The following is a 26,222-nucleotide window of genomic DNA, read 5'->3' on the forward strand; positions in this document are numbered from 1 at the left end:
GACTTTTCTCCTCTGCCAAGATTACAGTTGGACTTTCCTTATTGTACCTGTATCCTGCACACTCACAATGCATATCAAATACAACAATAAACCTAACTTAACCCTTTGTCCAGACATCAAAACCTAGAGCACCTAGGTTGCTCCAACAATTTAGCGTTAGGGAGTAGATGTCTTGGAGTCCTTTATTTCATTCCTATTTCTGTGTCCCGTTTGTGTCATATAACTCTAGGGAGTAGATATCCTTAGGTTTTTATTTACAATGATTGGGCATGTCTTGGTTACGCTAAAGCTGATTTATTGTCTTAAGTTGTATGGGATATCCTTATTGCATATTTCGAACCTTAGTAATCTTACTAGAGTTGTGTAGTTTAATAAATTGAAGAATGAAGGTTCTAAGGGTCCTTGGGTAGATTCTTCTCCTCGGGATTGGTAATTTATGTGTTGTGTGCCAAAAAAAACATAGGGTGTTTCACTTACAGTATACTCATGAATATGGACTGTACTATACTACATATCCTGTTGTGCTCAAAGGATATAGCGATGCAAATTGGATATATAATATGCAAGACTCTAAGTCTACTAGTGGATATATTTTCACTTGGGAGGTGCAACCCTTTCATGGAAATCGTCTAAACAAACCGTAATAACTAGATCCACGATGGAATCTAATTTTATAAACCTTGACAAATGTGATGAAGAGGCTGAATGACTACGACAATTCTTAGAAGATGTTTCAAGACGACCAAAACCTGTGTCAACAATATACATACATTACGATAACCAATCAGTAATTGGTCGGGCACAAACTCATCTATATAATGGTAAGTCTAGACATATACGTCGTAGACATAACACCATTAGACAACTGCTTTCAACAGAAACTATCACTATTAATTGTTGGTTCGGGTAGGCCGGCTAGAGAGGGTTGAGTTGCCTGAAACACTAAAACAAAACATCTTTCTCGACTTTCAACTCAGATTAATAAAGCAATTAAAATATAATTAACAACTTAAAAGAAATAAGTAAAAAGTCACTATTTACTTGGTTACTACCTACATGGTTGTTAATTCAAGGCAGATGAAAGCTCACTAAGAATCTCCTTCACTGAAGGCGGAGAAGCCTTTACACACAGTGAAAGCTCAGAAATGACTAGAAAACTGAATACAGAAGTTGTTACATCTTTCCTAGGTCCAGGGGTCTTTTTATAGATCTTGGAAAAACTTATCCGTAGGTTGAAGGCGCCTTCCATAGGGCTGGAAGGTGCCTCCAGTGAGGCCAAAGGATAAAACTTTATCCTTTCCGTAACGATCAAAATTGCTTAGTCGAAGTCGCCTTCTATGGCTGGTTGAAGGCGCCTTCAGCCATTGAAGGCGCCTTCTGCCTGAAGGTCGCGGAGGCGCATTCAACTCATGTTAAAGGCGAATCTAGCAACTCCATAGCTCCACTTTATCTCTTCCATTACTTCAATCGCTTGGATGATTTCGGTCAACCGAAATAGGGCTCATCCAAACCCAATTTTCGACCTTCTCCTCGAGCAAGCTTCCGCTCAGGCTTCTCATCCCTCGAGCGTCGCGCACGTCCTTCTCGTCCACTTGTGTACTCTTCCGCAGTATCTTGTCTCTCGGACACACTGAGCTCGTCGGCTCTCTCTCTCGTGTCGTTCTTCTCACTAGCCGCGTCTTCTGCTCGACTCCCTGTGCTCTTAAGCTCCTGCACACTTAGACATAGGGATCAAAACATAACATGACCTAACCTAACTTGGTTGATCACACCAAAAATAACCTTGGGGTTCCAACATTAACTATATATGATCAAAGCATAATTTAGCAGATCCACTAACCAAAGAGTTAACTTGAGAGTTAGTTGCAAGCTCTTCGAAAGGAATGAGCTTGAGAAACATGCTGATGCCAGCATTTAGTGTAAAGGAAATCCAACCTATGTTGACCGGAGATTCTAAGAATTAGGTTCAAAGGGACAATCTAATTACAACTAACTAGGCAATCACTGTTGGTGATAACCCGAGAAAACATTGATCGGATGAAGGCTAAGCCGTTGCACTTTCAATGATCATATAGGAGAGCATTTATTATCAGAAAATCACCTATGTGAAAAAGAAGTGGGGTGACTTCAAAAAGAATTGAAGGCATAATTCTTAGCGTTTCTCATAGAACCAGATGTGTTAATGGCCAAGGAACACACTCATGAGACCTGAGCTATATCAGGATGAGTCCTGAGTAAGATCTGTCAATGCTTATACCTATGACCAAATAGTTCCAAAATATCATGTCTATTGATCAATTAGTGAATAAACATATATTTACACGGAAAGGTATAAAGGTTAATATCTACCTATTCTATACTTGACTTAACTGTCAAGGCTATTACAAATCCTTGTTTCTATTTATATGGAGGATTGTTAGAAAATTTGAATAGAGATGCAACCTATGGACTTTAGTCGCACAATAAAAGAGAGATTTTAGGACTGATTCAAAATATAAGAGGTGAGAATTCATAGCTCAGATTACACCAATCTAAGGATTCTTTTATGACCCATATTACTTGTATAGACCCAGTCGGACCTGATATGTTTGCATAAGTCCGCCAAAAAAAATACCACGTGTCTCTTTCGAATGCTGAAGTACACTTGGCGTTGCCACATGTGTGACTTATTGCTTAAGCAAAGTCACATGTTTGTCTTGTATGCATGCCACCTAGGTGATGGCTTGCTCATGGCTCGTGAAGCAATATTACTTGCTTTGTTTGGCTTGTATGCATGCCACCTCTTGCTCACGAAACAACGCTGCTTGCTAATGAAGCAACCTTGCCTCAGCTTGTGCCACGTACAACCACTTGAAGCAAGTGGTGGGCAACCACCTCTTCTTCTGGCGGTGAAGAACTCATGCTCTTTGCCTATTTGTAGGAGTAAACGAGAAGAGGGAAGCGTGCAGAAAATATTGAGTACGAGCACTTCGATTAGGCCTCTCTCTCTCTCTTATTATTGCTACTGTGCCCTTGGCTGGTCAACAGCCTCTTCTCTTGTTGCCAAGTAATTTTTTGCTCGGCAGAGGAGTGATGGCTTTCAGGTAAAGCTCAATTTATCATGACAACAGGTGCTCGATGGAGCTCGTGATCTTAACATTTTATTCTGAGAGATAAACATCCCCTAATCCTTTGAGCACCCTGAAAGGGATAAATCTATATTAAGAAGACATCATTTTACTGGACTTGACATCCACTCAGTATTTGTGTTGCAGCTCTCTAGTTGGTGACTCAAAGCGTCGCAACACCGACTTTGCTTCCATTCGGGTCGGGAAAGCTCCTTGGCTCCTTACCAACTCTTGACAGAGCACTCGATGACTCGGCTCTCGAAACACTTGACGACTCAACAATCAACTCTACTCATGTAACCACCAACGACATCTAAAAAGAGCTCGTAGAAAGTTGGCAATCGGTTTGCAACAACCGATAGCTTGAGATCATCGGCTCAAACCACCATAATTGTAAGTCACCCTATGCATCTGGCACAAACTCAGAAATCTGAAACTGAGCTTCTGAGACGATCACAAAGATTGTAACGGATTTACACCCAACACAAGGTAATGTTGGTTGCTACTCGGAAAACCTAGAGGTTCCACTGTACAAAAATTTTGTACAAAGATCTGAACCTTTTCCTAGCTACCATGTGTTCTTTTAAATTAAATTTTGGATCGCCTGCAGAACTTAACACGTTTGATCCAAAACTTAATCTATTTGTTCTTTTAGGTTTTGACTTGGGTCTCCTGCGGAACTTAACACGTTCGACCCAAATCACCTTAAGTTATTAATTCCATTAAATATTAATTTCCATAATTAGTTCCCAGTACTGACGTGGCGAGGCACACGACCTTCTTGGATATAGGAGCAACCACCACCGACTAAACAAAACATTTTATAGAAAGCTAATATTTAATTTCCTAAAATAACTTTAGGTTAACCGAAAAGAACAATCAAATCACAAGAGAAAAAAAATAAAACAAAAGAACACAACTTCGAAAAACATATTCGAAATACTAGAACGTAAGCCTCTTGTATTTGGTATTATTTTCATAAATAACTAGCATGGTGCGGAAAGGGAAAATTACTAGTTATACCTTCTAGAAAGACCTCTTGATCTTCTACCATATTCCTCTTCTAACCTCGGACGTTGTGTGGGCAACGATCTTCCGAGATGAGAAACCATCAACCACCTTCTTCTCCTCCTAGCTATGTTCGGCCGACAATAAGGAAGCTTCACCAAGGAAGAAGATCAAAACACCAACCAAGCTCCAAGAGATGCTAGCTTTCTCTCCTTCTTCTTCTTCTTCTCCAAGTAGTATCCGGCCACCACAAGAGCTCCAAGGGGAGAGAGAGGTTCGGCCACCACAAGAGGAAGAGAGGGAGAGGATGATGGTCGGCCACACCAAGGAACAAAAGAGGGAGAGAAATAATAGAGGTTGTATCTCATGAAAGCACCCTCACCCCTTCTTTTATATTCCTTGGCCTAAGCAAATTAGGAAATTTAATTACAATAAAATTTCCTTAATTTCCTTGATATGATTTAATTGAGAAAAATAAAATAAAATTTCCCCAATTAAATTCTAATGGTCGGTCACATCATGAAATCAAATTAGACAAGTTTCAATCAACAATTAAAACTTCCTAATTTGTTTCCAGAAATTTTAAAAAATAAAATCTCTTCAAAATCTCTTCATGGTTGATAAAAAGAAATTTCCATAATTTTAATTTTACAACATGTGAATAATTTTTAAAGAGAAAATAAAATATCTCACCAATCTACAAATAAGGAAAGAGTTCTAATATCTTTCTTTAATCTTTTGTAGATCTTTTACAAGAGAGATAATTTAATTTTAATTCTCTTTAATAAATTATATCTTCCACATAATAAAAATTAAAATTAAAATTCTTTTTAAATTTAATTTGGTCGGCCCCTCTAGCTTGGGTTCAAGCTAGGGCCGGTCACCCCAATTTATACCTAAGCCGGCCCTAGCTTGGTTCCCAAGCTAGCTTGGTCGGCCCCCTTTAGGTGGGTATAGGTGGGTATAGTACTCTATAAATAAGAGGCTACGATAGGGACCGAGAGGAAGAATTGGTTTTGGTCTCCCGATAAAATTAAGCATCCCGTGTTCGCCCCGAACACACAACTTAATTTTATCAATAATAATTCATTCCACTAGAAAACTATTATTGAACTACCGCACCAATCCCAAATTACATTTTTTGGGCTCCTTCTTATTATGAGTGTGTTATTCTCCCTGTGTTTAAGATATCGAATGTCCACTAATCAAGTAAGTTACTGACAACTTATTTAATTAATATCTTAGTCCAAGAGTAGTACCACTCAACCTTATCATCATGTTGGACTAAGTCCACCTGCAGGGTTTAACATGATAATCCTTATGAGCTCTTCTTGAGGACATTATCAACCTAGTATCTCTAGGACACAGTTTCCTTCTATAATCAACAACACACACTATAAGTGATACCATTTCCCAACTTATCGGGCTTATTGATTTATCGAACTAAATCTCACCCATTGATAAATTAAAGAAATAAATATCAAATATATGTGCTTGTTATTATATTAGGATTAAGAGCACACACTTCCATAATAACCGAGGTCTTTGTTTCTTTATAAAGTCAGTATAAAAGAAACGACCTCAAATGGTCCTACTCAATACACTCTAAGTGTACTAGTGTAATTATATAGTCAAGATAAACTAATTCCTAATTACACTACGACCTTCCAATGGTTTGTTCCTTTCCATTTTGGTCGTGAGTTACTGTTTATAATTTATAAGGTACTGATAACATCATCTTCTATATGTGACACCACATACTATGTTATCTACAATATAAATTAATTGAACAACTACAAACAAATGTAGATAAATTGACCAAATGTGATTCTTTATTTAACATAAATGTTTACAAAAACTTAGGCTTTCAGTATACACTCCAACGGGTAATCCTCGGGGTGGTGCAATGGTTGCTTAACCACATGAGTCAGCGCACACCACAATCATCCACCACGACATCAAGGCTAGCAACATCCTACTCGAAGGCCGGTGGACGTCCAAGATCACCGACTTCGACATGGCGCGCGCATCTATTCCCAAAGGACTAGACCCACGTCCATGTTGGTTGCTACTCGGAAAACCTATAGGTTCCATTGTACAAAAATTTTGTACAAAGGTCTGAACCTTTTTCCTAGCTACCATGTGTTCTTTTAAATTAAATTTTGGATCGCCTGCGGAACTTAACACGTTTGATCCAAAACTTAATCTATTTGTTCTTTTAGGTTTTGACTTGGATCTCCTGCGGAACTTAACACGTTCGACCCAAGTCACCTTAAGTTATTAATTCCATTAAATATTAATTTCCATGATCGGTTCCCAGTATTGACGTGGCGAGGCACATGACCTTCTTGGATATGGGAGCAACCACCACCGACTAGACAAAACCTTTTATAGAAAGCGAATATTTAATTTCCTAAAATAACTTTAGGTTAACCAAAGAGAACAATCAAATCACAAGGAAAAGAAAAAACAAAAGAACACAATATCGAAAAACATATTCGAAATTCTAGAACGTAAGCCTCTTGTATTTGGTATTATTTCCATAAATAACTAGCATGATGCGGAAAGAAAAATTACTAGTTATACCTTATAGAAAAACCTCTTGATCTTCTACCGTATTCCTCTTCTAACCTCGAACGTTGTGTGGGCAACGATCTTCCGAGATGAGAAACCACCAACCACCTTCTTCTCCTCCAAGCAAGGTTCGGCCACAAAGGAAAAACTTCACCAAGGAGGAAAACCAAAATACTAACCAAGCTCCAAGAGATGCTAGCTTTCTCTCCTTCTTCTTCTTCTTCTCCGAGTAGTATCCGACCACTACAAGAGCTCCAATGGAAGAGAAGGGTTCGACCACCACAAGAGGAAGAGAGGGAGAGGATGGCCGGCCACACCAAGGAACAAAAGAGGGAGAGGAATAATAGATGTTGTGTCTCATGAAGGCACCCTCATCCATTCTTTTATATTCCTTGGCCTAGGCAAATTAGGAATTTTAATTACAATAAAATTTCCTTAATTTTCCTTGACATGAATTAATTGAGAAAAATAAAATAAAATTTCCCAATCAACTTGTGATGGCCGGCCACAATCAAAAGAGCAAATTAGGAGAGTTTCAATCAACAAATTAAAACTTCCTAATTTGTTTCCGGAAATTTTAAAAAAAAAAATTTCTCTTTAAAAATCTCTTCATGGTTAATAAAAGGAAATTTCTATAATTTTAATTTTATCATGTGAATAATTTTAAAGAAAAAATAAAATATCTCACCAATCTATAAATAAGGAAAGAGATCTAATCTCTTTCTTTAATCTTTTGTAGATCTTTTATAAGAGAGATATTTTAATTTAAATTCTCTTTAATAAATTATTTCTTCCACATAATAAAAATTAAAATTAAAATTCCTTTTTAATTTAATTTGGTCGGCCCCACTAGCTTGGGTTCAAGCTAGGCCACCCAATTCATACCTAGGCCCTAGCTTGTTCCCAAGCTAGCTTGGCCAAATTGGGTGGGTATAGAAGGTGAGTATAGGTGGGTATAGAACTCTATAAATAAGGGCTACGATAGGGACCGAGAGGAGGAATTGGTTTTGGTCTCGATAAAATTAAGCATCCCGTGTTCGCCCAACACAACTTAATTTTATCAATAATAATTCATTCCACTAGAGAACTATTATTGAACTACCGCACCAATCCCAAATTACATTTTGGGCTCCTTCTTATTATGAGTGTGTTAGTCTCCCTGTGTTTAAGATATTGAATGTCCACTAATTAAGTGAGTTACTGACAACTCATTTAATTAATATCTTAGTCCAAGAGTAGTACCACTCAACCTTATCGTCATGTCGGACTAAGTCCACATGCAGGGTTTAACATGACAATCCTTATGAGCTCCTCTTGAGGACATTATCAACCTAGTATCTCTAGGACACAGTTTCCTTCTATAATCAACAACACACACTATAAGTGATATCATTTCCCAATTTATCGGGCTTATTGATTTATCGAACTAAATCTCACCCATTGATAAATTAAAGAAATAAATATCAAATATATGTGCTTGTTATTATATTAGGATTAAGAGCACACACTTCCATAATAACCGAGGTCTTTGTTTCTTTATAAAGTCAGTATAAAAGAAACGACCTCAAATGGTCCTACTCAATACACTCTAAGTGTACTAGTGTAATTATATAGTCAAGATAAACTGATACCTAATTACACTACGACCTTCTAATGGTTTGTTCCTTTCCATTTTGGTCGTGAGCTACTGTTTATAATTTATAAGGTACTGATAATATCATCTTCTGTATGTGACACCACATACTATATTATCTACAATATAAATTAATTGAACAACTACAACTAAATGTAGAAAATTTGACCAAATGTGATTCTTTATTCATAATGAATGTTTACAAAGCTTAGACTTTCAGTATACATTCCAACAGTCCACACCCGTATCTCCAGCACCAACGGCTACATGGCCCCCAAGTACGTCATGCATGTTGTCCTCTCAGTCAAGACCGACGTTTTTAGAGTCGGCTGCTCCTCCTCGAGCTCATTGCCTTCCATAAAAACTCCGCCTTCGCCTCCCTCCCCAATCCCGACATGAGCGAGCGAGCGACTTTGACACTGAAAATGATCACGTGTATCTTTGATGAGAGATTTTGTTTGAGAAAACATAAGAGTTGACCCTTTGTAAAATATAAGAGATATAAATGACTTCAAAAACTTTAGAGATATTGATGCGGTGATGGTGAAGGGTCCCACCCCGTTGTCACGGCGGAGGTCAAAGGAGGTCAAAGTCAAGCAGTCAACGCGTAGATGGCATCGGCTGGTCGGGCGAAGTATGCCCTGACCGGGGAGAAGGATCCGACCTGCCATATCCTTCGACACGGGAAGCAATCAAACAACTGACGCTCCAGGAAAACAAGGCGCAAAAGCCGGGCCTAGTGGTTACCCCACTCGGCCAGACAGCAAAATTTGATGAGCAAAGTTCAACTTCGACCGAGCGACCACCCCGCTCAGCCTGGCAACAGGCTCCGACCGAGCGGCTATCCCGCTCGGCCTGGCAACGGGTCTCGATAGTGGCAGAATGGAACTTCGGCCGAGTAGACGCGCACAGGAGTAGCAAAGTTCTGGTCGATCGGACTGTGCACCAGAGCAGCGAGATCCAGGTCGAGCGGCCATCTCGCTCGGCCAAGCAGTGTTGGGTGATCGGTGGCCGGCTTGAAGGGGGTTGGATAGACGGCGCCCCCAAATCAATCGCTTCTCCTACGATGTTAGCTTGCGCAGCGGAATACAAACAAAACAAACAAGATAAAGGCTAAAACTAAGAAAGGAAATGCAAACCGCTAACACGTTCGTTTAACGTGGTTCAGAGATTAGGGCTCCTACTCCACGATGTGTCCTTGAGGTGGACGATCCTGATCCGTCGATGAATTAACCCCCGGCAAACTCCGGCTATCCAAGTAGCTCCTTGTGGGTGGAGAAACCTCACCACAACACTCGTAAAAACTTGAGAACAAGTAGACTACTAATTAGGGTTTACCATCACTAATTTCGTCAGGGATAACCAAGCTTCCAAGCCTTGGTTATATATGCCACGGGTTAAAAACTCTGCCTACTAGTCGACTGCCAAAACATGCAGTCGACTGCCCTCTATGGAAATTCGACCGTTACATCCCAACGGGTCGATACCAATCGACTGCTAAAACTATCAGTCGACTGCTCCACATTGACCGAACGAACAGAAGCATTCTGTTCGCTCCTAGTCGACTGCCCCAGTCGACTGCACCAGTCGACTGCACCAGTCGACTGCTAAAACATGCAGTCGACTGCTACAGTAACGCTACAGTGCTGCTACAGTAACGCTACAGTAAAGCCCAAAAAACTAGAATTTTACTCCGAGTACAATCTCTCGTGCACTCGTACCCTCACCCTTATGACTCACTTGACGATTCTTTGCAGCCTTGTCCTCTTGTCTTCAAGCCTACTTCCTTTGACTCTCGTCCCTTGGATGCATTCAAGCTCGCGGCTCGTCCCCAATGCCATCTTTCGCGTATGCCTCAAAGTCGCTTCCCTCGGCCCTTGTCCTCGCTGCCTTGTCCACGGTCCATCGGATGCTCCATCCTTCACGGGACCCGAAGCCGTCAACCTGAGTCACATGTGTATCCTACAGTCCTGCACAACTCAAGTACACATATCAAATAACAAGGGTGAACCTAACTTAAGCCCTTTGCCTAAACACCAAAACACATGGTCGCACAGACCATTAGGATTGCTCCAACAATCTCCCAATTTTTGATATTTGGCAATACGTTTAAGTTAGGAAAAACAAATAGCAAATAAACATGCTAAAAACAATGGACTTACGATGCCAAGGCTACACACTTGGACTTACACCGCCGAATGGACTTACGATGCCAAGACTATACACTTGGACTTACAACGCCGAAACAATGCATCATGCATTGGAACTTATCCCAAGGCTCCCCTACACCTATGCTCCCCATTGAGCTAGGAATTTTCCCACGGGGATTTTTAAGAACCTATCCTAAGGCTTCCCCTACGCAAAGGCACTAAGGTTTTCCCAACTAAATCTTACTTCTCCCCCTTTACCTAACATCCAAAAAGCTTTCGAACAATATCCCAATTGTTGAAAACTTATCATCCAATTGACCCTAAACTCATGTATTTATCCCCCATGGATCCCATACATCTATACGAGCTGACCCGGTCAAAATCCAGTGCTGAAAACACTTTCAGATTGGTATCAGTCGACTACAAGAAGTACCAGTCGACTGCCCCCATGAAAACGAGCTTACAGAGACATTTTGTACTCAAAAACACTGTTACCAGTCGACTGGTAACTGTACCAGTCTACTGGTGCACTATTCATGAAAAAATCAACCTTTTCTAGTCAACTTCATAAATGCGCCAGAAATTCCACAGACCTCCAAAAATTCTTAAATTTTATGGAGAGGTCCATTTTATCAATGTTTACTTAGGAAAAATATATACAAAAATATATCTATGACCAATCCTAAGTTTGACACAAAATCCAAAACTAGCTAAAAAGTTCAATTGAACCTTGACCTAAAGTCCTAGTTTTGGCTTCCTCTTGATGTATTTGCCCATACTAACCCACAATGCATCCCTGACATTGGTTTATATGACATCTATACATCCAAAACTAATTTTCATGCTATATGACCCCAATTGTCATATTTCTTACATGAAACACAACCCAATTGTGTCAAAACCCTAGGTTTGAGACTCAAGTCCGTCTCTAAACCACTTGGCACATTCCATGACTCCCCTAGACTCCCAAGTAAAATCCACTTGAGATCCATTGGCCATGGGTCCCAAATTGACTCTTTGAGCTCCCCCTAGAGCTCTTAACCTTAGTCATCTCCCTAGGTGACTCATCCACAATGGCTAGACCACATCGGTGCACCTCCGGTGACACTTGACCTATAAATCTAACCTTTTTAACCTTGGACACATTGTTCTTGGTTAGTTTCTCCTTACCTTTAAATGACTTTCCCTTGTCATTTATTGGTTTCTCCTTGCTATAGTCATATGCAACCCTAGCATAAGACTTTCCCTTAGCCTTGGAGACACTAGATCGGTATCCCAAACCTGATCTATCATTGTTGGGTCTTTGGCTACCCAACACCATACCTAAACCCTTAGATCCAATATTGAATTTTTCTAGGGTTTTCTCCAACTTATCAAGCTTTGCCTTCAAAGCTTGATTTTCCCTTTCTAGGTTCCTAACCCTAGAATCAACATGTCCACCATGAACATTCCTAGACCTACCCTTTCTAGGCATGTGTCTCCCCTTCTTGGGATTAATTCCTTGGGTTTCCTTAGGTCTACCATTTCTAGATTTATCATGAATAGACACCTTAGGGTTATGATCTACAATTACCCTATTCCTATCATGATATTTGAAACAAAATTTTGCATGGGTAAATAATAAGAATTATTTCTAGCATGCATGGAGAAATTTAAATTTGACTTCAAATTTAAATTAGGGTTTACCTTATCCTTTACCTTTGAAGCTCCCCCTTGACTTGAGCTTTTCTTCTTCTTCTCTTTCTCCCATTTCTTTAATTGCGCAAACTTCTTAATCTCCCTCTTCTTGGGGCATTTTGTGTGGTAATGACCCCGCTCACTACACGTGAAGCACACTATGTGCTTTTTCTCCTTCTTCTTCCTACAACTCAAATTAGATTCAAAATGAATTGAATTGAGTTTAGGAGATGCCTTCTTCTTACCCATAGGACATCTACTCTTGTAGTGTCCTCTTTCATTGCACCCGAAGCACACAATGTGATCTTTTGACTTTACTTCGGTGGAGGTGCTCACTAGGTTGACTTTCAAGACTTTTTCTTCTTCTTCACTTGTCTTGAATTGTTCTTCAACCTTTAAGGATGCAAATGCTACCTCATCTTCCTCATCCACACTTGTGGATGACCTTTCTTCATCCTTTTCCTCAAATGTGACCAAATTCACTTCCTCTTCTCCTTTTGATGTTGAATTGGTCTCCACATCTGATTGGTCCTTCTCTACTTGAGCTTCTTCATCCGTTTCTTCGGATTTTTCTTCCTCTTGTGTAAACAAAGATTCTTCCCATTGAACCTTCTTTATCTTGCTCCATAAATCATGAGCATTCTCGTATTTTCCTACACAGCTCATCACATCATTAGTCACAATATCAATCAATATAGATATTACCTTGTCGTTTGTCTTTGATCGTGTGGTTTGCTCCTCCGTCCAATGTCGTGGTCGGAGCTTCTTTCCCTTCTTATCTTTCGGGACTTCGAACGGTTCCTTTACCACCATCATGGTGTCCCAATCTGTATTGAAGAACACCTCCATCTTCATCATCCAATACGTGATGTCTCATAAGCCTCTACTTTCAAGCTTTGGCGGTTCTATCAAGCTGATCATCTTGTGCATCCTTGCTGGTTAGTCCAACGGAGAGCGCCCTTGCTCTGATACCACTTGTTGGGTGATCGGTGGCCAGCTTGAAGGGGGGTTGGATAGACGGTGCCCCCAAATCAATCGCTTCTCCTACGATGTTAGCTTGCGCAGCGGAATACAAACAAAACAAATAAACTAAAGGCTAAAACTAAGAAAGAAAATGTAAACCGCTAACATGTTCGTTTAACGTGGTTCGTAGATTAGGGCTCTTACTCTACGGCGTGTCCTTGAGGTGGACGATCCCAATCCGTCGGTGGATTAGCCCCTGGCAAACTCTGGCTATCTTAAGTAGCTCCTTGTGGGTGGAGAAACCTCACCACAACACTCACAAACACTTGAGAACAAGTAGACTACTAATTAGGGTTTACCACCACTAATTTCGTCAGGGATAACCAAGCTTCCAAGCCTTGGTTATATAGGTCACGGGTTAAAAACTCCGCCTACCAGTCGACTGCCAAAACATGCAGTCGACTGCACTCTGTGGAAATTCGACCGTTACATCCCAACGGCTCGATACCAGTCGACTGTTAAAACTATCAGTCGACTGCTCCACATTGACCGAACGAACAGAAGCATTCTGTTCACTCCCAGTCGACTGCTCCAGTCTACTGCACTAGTCGACTGCTAAAACATGTAGTCGACTGCTATAGTAACGCTACAGTACTGTTACAGTAACGCTAAAGTAAAACCCTAAAACTAGGATTTTACTCCGAGTACAATCTCTCGTGCACTCGTACCCTCACCTTTATGACTCACTTGACGCTTCTTTGCAGCCTTGACCTCTTGCCTTCAAGTCTACTTCCTTTGTCTCTCGTCTCTCGGATGCATTCAAGCCCGCGGCTCGTCCCCAATGTCATCCTTCGGGTATGCCTCGAAGTCGCTTCCCTTGGCCCTTGTCCTCGCTGCCTTATCCATGGTCCATTGGATGCTCCATCCTTCACGGAACCCGAAGCCGTCAACCTGAGTCACATGTGTTTCCTGCAATCCTGCACAACTCAAGTACACATATCAAATAACAAGGGTGAACCTAACTTAAACCCCTTGCCCAAACACCAAAACACATGGTCGCACAGACCATTGGGATTGCTCCAACAAGCAGTACAGTACGTTGATATTCATCGACATCCTTTTGGAAGTTAGTACCACCGACACCGGGCATGGGGCAATCAGAAGATCGTACAGCGGAAGCTTTCACTGTCACTTCAGAGATATGCTCGACTCGTTAAGGTACTGTGTCAGAGATACTTTACTGACAAGTCTTTTCAGGGAAAACTTTGAGAGGCGTACCTGCCTTAGGAAGTGTTCACGCGCGCTACCAGAGCTCTATATAAAGGGTAGTCCAAGCATTGGTGGAGGTACGCGATACATGCGATATTCACTGTTTGTGCTACAGTAGTCTTCTTATTGCTCCACTTCACCGTCGGTGACTGACTTGAGCGTCAAAGGACCAATGCCAGGGAACCCCTTCCCTGGCTTGGCACTGACGTAGTCTGTGTTGCAAGTTCGCAAGGAGTCCATCAGAGGTCAGCGTGAGCGTCATATCCCCAGCTTTCCGTCTCTTCGACTTTCGGGTAGGATCATATTTGGCGCCGTATGTGGGAACATCACATGCATCCTAGCCGAGAAGATGGAGGATGCTAGACGACTCACCACCGTGACGCTCACCCAAGAAGAGCTCGAGATGTGAGCAACAGCAACAACAGGCATTGGCCGATCGACAAGTGTCGTAACCTGCAACATCGACAGCCGGTAGACGAGCGGGGACGGAAGACTGAGCGGAGCAAATCTCTGTATGGGGGAAGAACCGAAGGTCGACCGACACACAAGGTGAAGGGCTGCCCGCGTCGATCCCCTTCCATCGCGCTTTATTCCAAACCTCCTTAGAGATAGCCCAGACACATCAGGAGCATGGATCATCTTCGGATGATGCTCCCATTCGGGATGCACACAAAGGCAAGGCGCTGTGAAGCGACGCGTCTCCCAAACAGATCAATCGACAGTTCTCAGAAGAAATCTTACAAGATACTCTGCCTAGATACTACATCCCGATGGCGATCGGGACGTACAACGGATCGACCGATCCAGATGATCACCTCGATTGGTTTGACAATGAGGCCACGCTATATCAGTGTACAGGCAAAGTGAAGTGCAGAGTCTTTCTCACTACGTTCTTCGGATTGATGCAGCGTTGGTTCCGAAGATTGTCGGACGTCTCAATACGAAACTTCAAAGACTTTCGAGACACGTTCTAACATCATTTCGCTAGCAGCCGACGCTACCAACCGACGCTACCAGAAGACGAGGGTCAGCCTCTTTACCCTAAAGCATGGGCCCAAGGAAGCGCTCCGAGCGTACATCTAGCGCTTCAACCAAGTAGCTATGGACATCCCCTCGGTCTCATCCGAGACAATGATGAACGCCTTCACCCAGGGGCTCGTAGAGGGAGATTTTTTTCGATCGCTCATCAGGAAGCTGTCCCGGGACTTCGACCACATGCTTAAGAAGACCAACGAGTATATAAACATGGAAGAAGCTCAAGCGACCAGAAGAAAAGAGGCGTCAACCGAGCCCTCAGCACCGACCGAGCGCAGACCATCGAGCAGCCATCAACCGCCCAAGGGGCCGAGGGCCGAATGAGCGCGGCCGCACCAAGAGATCAGGATATATGTCATGCAGTATGTGGCTTCCAGTTGACCGAAGGCGTCAAAGGGCAAGGTATAGACGCTAATGTTTTGTTCATTCTACCAGTCGACGACACACAACACGCGGGATTACCGCAGTCTGACACCAATCAGACGATCGACACCAAAAGGATATCACCGCTGATCTCCTTCTCCCGATCGACGACAACGACACTGATCTGTTGAACGGTAAGAGGACGACAGAAGGGTGCCCGAGTGGCACCACCAGCATCAGCAGAGGGATGACACTGATCCCTCCCAAGTTCAGGCCGAGCGAAATAGGTCATCCGCTCGCGAAGAAGAAAACAAGAACAACGCTTCCCGAGGAGAGATAGACATGATCACTGGAGGGCTGATCGGTGGTGACTCCAACAGAGCCAAAAAGTTGTACGCTCGGCAGTTGGAGATCCATGTCATGGGGTGCAGCAAAGAGAAGGTCGAAAGGCCCCAGATCAGCTTCGGCCCAGCAACTTGGAAGGAGTGGAGATCCCTCACGATGACGCGCTGATCATCTGAGCGGTAATTGCTAATTACACTATTCACCGAACTTTTGTTGATACAAAGAGTTCGGTGAATATCATCTTCAATAAGGCATTCGATCAATTACAAATTGATCGAAGCGAGTTGTTGCCCATGACGACCCCTCTCTACGGCTTCATAAGCAATGAAGTGATGTCACTCGGACATGCCCGATGGCCATCTCGCTCAGAGAGGAGCCACTGAGGAGAACCAGGACCACCAACTTCATTGTGGTGGACATGCCATCGGCTTACAATGTCATCCTCGGTCGACTAGCCCTCAACGAGTTCCGGGCGGTAATATCCACTTACTGCCAAAAGATCAAATTCCCGGTAGACGACCGGGTGGGTGAAGTCAAGGGAGATCAGCTGTTCGCTCGATGATGCTACGTCAAGATGGTCAAGTCTAAGGCGAGAAGCGCTCGAAAGACTCCGCGACTGGAGGTAAGCACGATCATTGAGAAATCCCCTACCTTGGTGTACGAAGAAAAGGAGGAGGTCCAAATCCATCCTAGCCAAGTGAAGGCAACAACCTTCATCGCCGCCGACCTGGAGGAGGGGAAGAAGGCAGAGTTGGTCGTCTGCTTTAAGCAAAATCATGATGTATTCGCCTGGTCAACACACGAGCTTCCTGACATCTCCCCGAGTGTGGCTCAGCACGAACTTCATGTTCGACCGGACGCTCGGCCGGTGAAAAAAAGAAAAAGGGATTTCAGCGAGGAGCAAAATGTGATCATCTGGGCGGAGATAGAGAAGCTGATGGAGGCCTGCCATATTAGGGAAGTTCAATTCCCAAGCCGGCTGGCTAATGTTGTGTTAGTATCCAAGCCGGACAACAAATGACGGGTCTGCATCAACTTTCGCAATCTAAACAAGGTGTGCCCGAAGGACTTCTATCCACTGCCAAGGATAGACCAAATGGTGGACTCAACGGTGGGTTGCGAGCTGATCTGCATGCTCGGTGCGTACCAAGGATACCATCAAGTGTCGCTCGCCCGCGAAGACCAGGAGAAGGTTAGCTTTATTAAGGCTGATGGAATGTACTGCTACAATGTCATGTCGTTCAGACTAAAGAACGCTGGAGTCACTTACAAGAGGCTAATGAACAAAGTGTTCCGACAGTATATCGGTCGTAATATAGAGGTATACGTCGATGACATATTAATTAAATCCCTCCGAGCTACTGACCTATGCATAAATATCAACGAGACTTACCGGACGCTGAGGACTTATGGGATAAATTTGAACCCCGGCAAGTGCCTGTTCGGCGCGAAAAGTGGTCGCTTCCTGGGCTATATAGTCACCAAGAGGGGTATTGAAGTCAATCCGAGCAAGGTCAAAGCTTTGCAAGACATGTCGTCACCCCGGAACTTGAAGGAAGCTCAAAGGCTGACCGGTCGGATCACGGTGTTGTCCAAGTTCATATCCAAGTCGTCTGATCGGAGTTTGTCGTTCTTCAAAGTACTTCGCCGAGCCATAAAATTCCAATGGGCCGCCGAGTGCGACCGAGCGCTGGAAGAGATGAAGGAATATCTAAACTCACTGCCAGTATTAGCTAAGTCAGTTGTTGGTGAACTACTTTGGATTTATTTATCATCCAACGAGCATACCGTTGGATCGGCTCTGGTTAGGAAGAACGACCAAGAGCAATAGTCTGTATATTTTTTGAGACATATATTAAAGGATGCTAAATCTCATTACACTAGTCTCGAAAAACTAGTGTATGATGCTTTGATTCTAGCCTCTCGGAGGCTTCGCTCGTACTTCCTAACACACACAATCATCGTGCTAACTAACAATGCCCTGAGACAAGTCCTTCTCAACCCAGAAGCGTCAGGAAGGCTAATTAAATGGGCGACTGAGCTAAGCGAATTCGACATTCAATATCAACCCCGAGCGATAATCAAGGCGCAAGCCTTGGTGTATTTCGTCATAGAATTCCAGAGTGACGAGCCGACGGCAACATGGAAGATATATGTGGATGGCTCGTCCACTCGGCAAGACAGCGGAATCAACATACTGCTTATCTCACCGTGGGAAGACCAGATGCAGCCCTCCGTTTGGCTGGACTACCGAGCCACTAACAACGAAGCAGAGTATGAGGCGCTGATAGTCGGCCTACAGGCACCTCGACACGTGGGAGCAATTAAAATCCTCATCCACTCGGACTCCCAACTTGCCACCCAATAGTTGTCTGGGGCATTCGAAATAAGTAACGCTCGACTAAGGCTCTATGCAGAGGCTTTCGAGAGGCTCAATGCCAACTTCCAAGAGGCCATTATACATAAGATCCCCCGATCGGAGAACCAACCGGTGGATGAGTTGGCAAAGTTAGCTAGTTTGTTGTCCCCGATTGTCATAGGACAACCGATCGAACAAGTTTCGCTCATGGCGCACATCAACCAGATGGAAGGAATTGTTGGAACCCCAAGGTTGTTTTGGTGTGATCAACAAGTTAAGTTAGGTCATGCATTGTTTCTAACCTTGTGTCTAACTGTGCAGGAGCTTAGGAGCACAGGTACTCGAGCGGAAGACGCAGCTAGCGAGAAGGACGGCACGCTGTGCGTCCGAGGGACGAGGTGCTGCGGAAGAGTACACCGGCGGACAAGAAGGAAGTGCGCGCGGTGGTTCCGAGGTACGAAAGCCGGAGCGGAAGATTGCTCGGGGAGTAAGAGACGCAGCTAGCGCGAAGGTCGGCATGGGGTGCGACCGAGGGACGAAGTCTGCGGATGAGTACGCTGGTGGACGAGAAGGGACACGCGGCAATTATGAGGGACGAGAAGCCGAAGGAAAGCACGCTCGAGAAGACCGGAAGATGGGTTCGGGTGAGCCCTATTCCGGATGTCAGAGATCACCCAAGCAAGCGAAGCCGGAGCAGAAAGACCCGGACCAGAGGCAAGCTGAACCGGAGAAGAGAGCACGGACCAAAAGTCAACAGGGTTGACTTTTGGCTCTGGGGCGCCCGAAACTGTCCGGGGCGCCCGAAAGTGACTTTTTCCCAGGATCGAGCTTTGACTCGATCCAACCGTTGGGGGATCAATTTTATCCCCCCGAGGGCGCCCGGAACCCTTCCAGGTGCCCCGACCAAGGCTATAAATATAGCCTTGGTCCAGAAGCTTTTCAACAATCACGATCATTGTATTTTCAAACACTTGTATACTTTAGTTGTAGTTAAGCTTCTGTTTTCTGTGCCTAAACGCTGTAAGAGGTTTCTCCGCCTGAAGGAGTTTTTTGAGCTTAATCTTCCTTGGATTAACAACCACATCGGTTGTAACCAAGTAAACATCTGGTGCCTCGTCTTTTCATTTATGCTTTTACTTATCTGCTTAATTCATTTTACAAGTGTTAGCTTAATCGTTCGAGGAAGGGTTGTTTGTTTTTAGTTGACAGGTTATTTACCAACCCTTCTAGCCGGCCCAACGGTCCTACAAGTTGTATCAGAGTCGAGACGCCTCAGAAGGACTAACCGCCGTCTGAAGCAACAATGGCCGGAGCTAGCGACTACCCACCAGCATTCGAGGGGGAGCTTTCTTCATGGAAGCAACAAATGAAGGTATTCCTTAACTCTGATATTGGTATTTCTCTAATAATGAAAACAGGTTATGAAGCACCGAAAGACACGAACGGAGAGAAAATCGGCATACGCCTCTGGAACGAGAAGCAACGTGAAGAGTCCATGGCAAATGCTCGGGCAGAGTTTCACATTCTAAGCGCAATACCAACTAAAGATTTCGACAGAGTCGGAGAGTACAAAAGCGCGAAAGAACTTTGGGAAAAGTTCTTAATGCTCTATGAAGAACCGGTTGAAGTCGTCTCCTCAATAGACATCGAGCTGTCATCAGAAGAATCCGAGATGGAAGAAATTACCAAGACAGCCCCAACAGCCGAGATGAAGGGGGAGAATCTTCGAAAGAAATTAATTCAACAGGGGGAGAACCAACGGCCGACGAGGTAAGTAAGGTATGGCCTCTACCCTCTGAACAACGGGTTCAATTAATCAAATTACCTAAAGATTTTTGCGAACCAAAATTTGAATTATCGAAAGAAATTTTCATATTAGAAAATCTTCGGTCGAATAATTGTTGCAAATTACAAAATATTTTTTCGAAAGAATTATGCAACTTAGAAATATTATCGAAAACTTTTTCCGGATCTAAAAATTTCGAATTACAAATTACTTTACTGAAAAAGTTTTGTGAATTAGAAATTGATTCATCAAACAAAATTTTCAGATTAAGAAATCTATTATTAATAGATTCCTGCAAACTCTTATTGTTAACAAATTCTTGCAAATTACAAAATATTCCTTCAAACGAATTTTGCACATTGCCGAAAGAATTTTTTATATTGTCGAAAAATTTTATCAAGTTAAAATCTATGCCATCTGAATATTTCTGTGAAATTGAAATTCAAAAAATTGAAATTCAAAAAATAGAAATTAACATGATATAAATTTTTACATGTTTAATACTTGCGGTTTTAAATCTAAAAAAGATTGATTTAAGAAATTATGATAAGTTAAAATGGAAATTTAAAACATTCTGATAAATAGAATTAAGAACTAAATAAATAAATAAATGCATAGAAATTTTTTTTAAATGTTTAAATTTTCTTGCATAAAAGTTTTTTTGGGCTTAGAAAGTTTTTTTTTACTTAGAAACTTTTCAAAAAACTATTGTTGACTTAGAAATATTTTAACAGATAACTTTTCAAAATTTTCTAAGCCTTTAAACCCTTAGAATTTTAAACCCCATTTTATTGTAATCAAAGGGGGAGAAGGAAAGTATAAGTCTAGGGGGAGGTACAAATTGAAAATTAAAGTATAAATTGAAAATTAAAATTTTCAAAATTTAATTTTTTCTATCATGTTGCACATTATTGCAATAAATTGTTTAATTTCATATCTATTTATGACCCTAGCTTAACTTGGGTTGATCACACCAAAAAGGGGGAGATTGTTGGAACCCCAAGGTTGTTTTGGTGTGATCAACAAGTTAAGTTAGGTCCTGTGTTGTTTCTAACCTTGTGTCTAAGTGTGCAGGAGCTTAGGAGCACAGGTACTCGAGTGGAAGACGCAGCTAGCGAGAAGGACGGCACGCTGTGCGTCCGAGGGACGAGGTGCTGCGGAAGAGTACACCGGCGGACGAGAAGGAAGTGCGCGCGGTGGTTCCGAGGTACGAAAGCTGGAGCGGAAGATTGCTCGGGGAGCAAGAGACGCAGCTAGCGCAAAGGTCGGCATGGGGTGCGACCGAGGGACGAAGTCTGCGGATGAGTACGCTGGTGGACGAGATCGACATCACCCAAGTGAGCAGATCTGGAGTTGAAGACCTGGACCGGGGCGACCAGAGTCGGAGAAGAGAACCCGGACCAAAAGTCAACAGAGTTGACTTTTGCTCAGGCGCCCGGAACTGATCGGGCGCCCGGACCGTCCGGGCGCCAGAATGTCCGGGGCGCCCGGAACTGTCCGGGGCGCCCGGAAGTGACTTTTTCCCAGGATCGAGCTTTGACTCGATCCAATCGTTGGGGGATAAATTTTATCCCCCCCCAGGGCGCCCGGAACCCTTCCAGGCGCCCCGACCAAGGCTATTAATATAGCCTTGGTCCAGAAGCTTTTCAACAATCACGATCATTGTATTTCCAAACACTTGTATACTTTAGTTGTAGTTAAGCTTCTGTTTTCTGTGCCTAAACGCGGTAAGAGGCTTCTCCGCCTGAAGGAGTTTTTTGAGCTTAATCTTCCTTGGATTAACAACCACATCGGTTGTAACCAAGTAAACATCTGGTGCCTCGTCTTTTCATTTATGCTTTTACTTATCTGCTTAATTCATTTTACAAGTGTTAGCTTAATCGTTCGAGGAAGGGTTGTTTGTTTTTAGTTGACAGGTTATTTACCAACCCTTCTAGCCGGCCCAACGGTCCTACAGTAATAACCCTTCCAAATAACTAGAGGACGGTCCTAACAGAGTTCTTGCGGTCGGGAGCTACACCTGCTGATTCAGAAGAAGCTCGCTTGTTGAAAAAGAGGGTCGGGTGGTTCACCTTGATCAGGGACCAGCTTTACAAGAGAGCCTTCTCCCGGCCTCTCCTCAAGTGCGTCGAATCGAAAGACATCGAGTACATCCTTCGAGAGGTGCACCAAGGCGCCTGCGGAGGCCATCCGGGCGGCCGAGCATTAGCCCGAAAGATACTCCTGGCCGGATATTTCTAGTCGACCCTCCAGGAGGATGCCGCTCAGACGGTGGTCACCTAATTGTCCTGCTAGAAGTATCACAACATGCTGCACCGACCGACCAAGGAAATGAAAGTGTCCACGGTATCATGCCCGTTCGACCAATGGGGCATGGATTGTTAGAGTGTGTACTGAAAGCCTAAGTTTTTGTAAACATTTATTTTAAATAAAGAATCACATTTGGTCAGATTGTCTACATTTAGTTGTAGTTGTTCAATTAATTTATATTGTAGATAACATAATATGTGGAGCCACATACAGAAGATGATGTTTTTAGTACCTTATAAATTATAAACAGTAGCTCACGACCAAAATGGAAAGGAACAAATCATTGGAAGGTCGTAGTGTAATTACGAATTAGTTTATCTTGACTATATAATTACACTAGTACACTTAGAGTGTATTGAGTAGGATCATTATAGGTCGTTTCTTTTATACCGACTTTATAGAGGAACAAAAACCTCAGTTATTATAGAAGTGTGTGCTCTTAATCCTAATATAATAACAAGCACATATATTTGATATTTATTTCTTTAATTTATCAATGGGTGAAATTTAGTTCGATAAATCAATAAGCCCGATAAGTTGGGAAATGATATCACTTATAGTGTGTGTTGTTGATTATAGAAGGAAACTGTGTCCTAGAAATCTAGGTTGATAATGTCCCCAAGATGAGCTCATAAGAATTGTTATGTTAAACCCTGCAGGTGCATTCAGTCCGACATGATGATAAGGTTGAGTGGTACTATTCTTGGATTAAGATATTAATTAAATGAGTTGTCAGTAACTCACTTAATTAGTGGGCATTCGACATCTTAAACACAGGGAGACTAACACACTCATAATAAGAATGAGCCCAAAAATGTAATTTGGAATTGATGCGGTAGTTCAATAATAGTTCTCTAGTGGAATGAATTATTATTGATAAAATTAAGTTGTGTGTTCGAGGCGAACACGGGATGCTTAATTTTATCGGGAGACCAAAACCAATTCCTCCTCTCGGCCCCTATCGTAGCCTCTTATTTATAGAGTACTATACCCACCTTCGTACCCATGATGTAGGGGTCGACAAATCTAGCTTGTGGTTCAAGCTAGGGCTGGCCAAGCCTTGGTTCATGGGTGGCCGACCCTAGCTTGAATCCAAGCTTAGGTGGTCAGCCCCCATTAAATTAAAAAGAATTTTAATTTTAATTTTTTTTTTATGTGAAAGATATAATTTATTGGAAAGATTAAAATATTAAAATATCTCTTTTAAAAGGATCTACAAAAGATTAAAGAAAGAGATTAGATCTCTTTCCTTATTTGTAGATTGGAAATATATTTTATTTTTCTTCTTTATAAATTATTCACATGTAGAAAAATTAAAATTATAGACATTTCTTTTTATCAACCATGAAGGGATTTTAAAGGATATTTTATTTTTTAAAATTTCTGAAGACAAATAAGGAATTTTAATTGTTGATTGAAATTGCCTTGTTTGCTCTTATTGAGGTGGCCGACCATGATATAATTGATTAGGAAATTTTATTTAATTTTTATTAATTAATTGTTGTCAAGGAAAGTTAAGGAAATTTTATTGTAATTAAATTTCCTTATTTACCAAAGCTAAGGAATATAAAAGAGGGGTTGGGGTGCCTTCATGAGAAACAACCTCTATTATTCTCTCCCTCTTTTTCCTTGGTGTTGTGGCCGGCCATCCTCTCTCCCTCTCTTCCTCTTTGTGGTGGCCGAAACTCTTCCTTGCTTGGAGCTTTTGTGGTGGCCGGATACTACTTGGAGAAGAAGAAGAAGAAGCAGAGAAAGCTTGCATCCCTTGGAGCTTAGTTGGCGGAAAAAGTTCTTCATCTTTGGATTTTGGTGCTTGGCCGAAATTTGAAGGAAGAAGAAGAAGGTGCTAGGTGGTCCTCATCTTGGAAGATCGTTGCCCACACAACGTCCGAGGTTAGAAGAGGTATACGGTAGAAGATCAAGAGGTCTTTCTAACAGGTATAACTAGTATTTTTCCTTTTCCGCATCATACTAGTTATTTTTGGAAATAATACCAAATACAAGATGCATGCGATTCTAGTATTTCGAATTTATTTTCGATGTTGTGTTCTTTTGTTTTTCTTTTTCCTTGTGATTTGATTGTTCTTTTCAGTTGACCTAAAGTTATTTAAGGAAATTAAATATTAGCTTTCCTTAAAAGGCTTTGTCTAGTCGGTGGTGGTTGCTCCCATATCCAAGAAGGCCATGTGCCTCGCCACGTCAGTACTGAAAGCCAATTTTGAAAATTAATATTTAATAGAATTAATAACCTAGGTGATTTGGATCGAAAGTGTTAAGTTCCGCAGGAGATCCAAGTCTAAACCTAAAAGAACAAATAGATTAAACTTTGGATCAAACGTGTTAAGTTCCGCAGGCGATCCAAGTTTAATTTAAAAGAACACATGGTAGCTAGGAAAAGGTTCAGACCTTTGTACAAAATTTTTGTACAGTGGAACCATTAGATTTTCCGAGTAGCATCCAACAATTGGTATCAGAGCTAGGGTTTTACCTCTGTGTATTTGGTATTAGTTTAATTATGCACATGTCATACATAATTTAGGCAAGTTAATAGTAGGATGTGCTAACTTTGTGGATGCAGGATCCAACTATTATGACTTTTAGTTATTATGTGTGTGATTGGACCCTTGGACATGTCAAGGGCATTTATATGTGTGTGCATGATTGTATTATAAAATACAGCATGAGCTGTATTTAGTTTTATTAGGATTTTATGTTCGATCTAGTTTACAAGTACATTCCTTTTATGGAATATAGGATCGATGGATGTAAATTTTTATTTTATGTTCGATCTAGTTTACATGTACATTCCTTCGAGGAATATAGAATCGAAAAATGTAAAATTCTATTTGTGTCGCGGATCGAATCTTGCAAGGCGTGGAACCTTTTGAGGACCAGAGGCGTAGCGGAACAAGGAGCAAGATGGATGCGACATCAAGACCTGGTGGTGGTGGCCAAATATGGCAGCAGCTTGGGAGGACAACACACGAAGGACAACCATAGATAAAAGCCATAATAGTTGAAAATAGATTTTCTATTTATTGCTTTTATATTGTGTGGTGTGTGCATATTAGTATACATGTTTAGTAGGCTAGCATAGTTAAAATTCCTCATTTATAAATAACTAAGTGGGAGAGGGATTTTAAATAAATTTCAGTCTCTATTACTGGTTTGAAAGTGATGCAAACAAGCTTGCGCGTTGGCTCTGAGTGCCTTCCTCCATATCGGATGAGCTTGTTTGTGGATCACTAGAACAAACTTCCATTTGGGATGACTATAGGAAGTTAATTAAGAGCGTGTGATCTTCCCCATCGGAAGAGGCACAATCTTATTAATGGACTTAGTGTCAAGTAATGGTATACACTTAGGCACAACTAATAGTATCCTCCCCATCGGAGTCACTGCTATTATTTGTGTGACCAAAGGATACCAACTATTAATTTTATTTGTCAAAAAGATAGGTTGACAAGATAATAAAATTAATGGGTTAAAACCCTCCTTTTACAAATGTTGAATTTGTATACGTCCACACTATCGTGGCATACAAAATTCACGGTGTTTTGAGGTGTTGGTTAATTTAAAATAGTATTGTTTGAGGAATCAATATTATTCTAAATTTAGAGTTCTGAACAAAAGTTATTTGTGA

The sequence above is a fragment of the Zingiber officinale genome, chromosome 2A, assembly GCF_018446385.1.
Source record: "Zingiber officinale cultivar Zhangliang chromosome 2A, Zo_v1.1, whole genome shotgun sequence".
Lineage (NCBI taxonomy): Eukaryota > Viridiplantae > Streptophyta > Magnoliopsida > Zingiberales > Zingiberaceae > Zingiber > Zingiber officinale.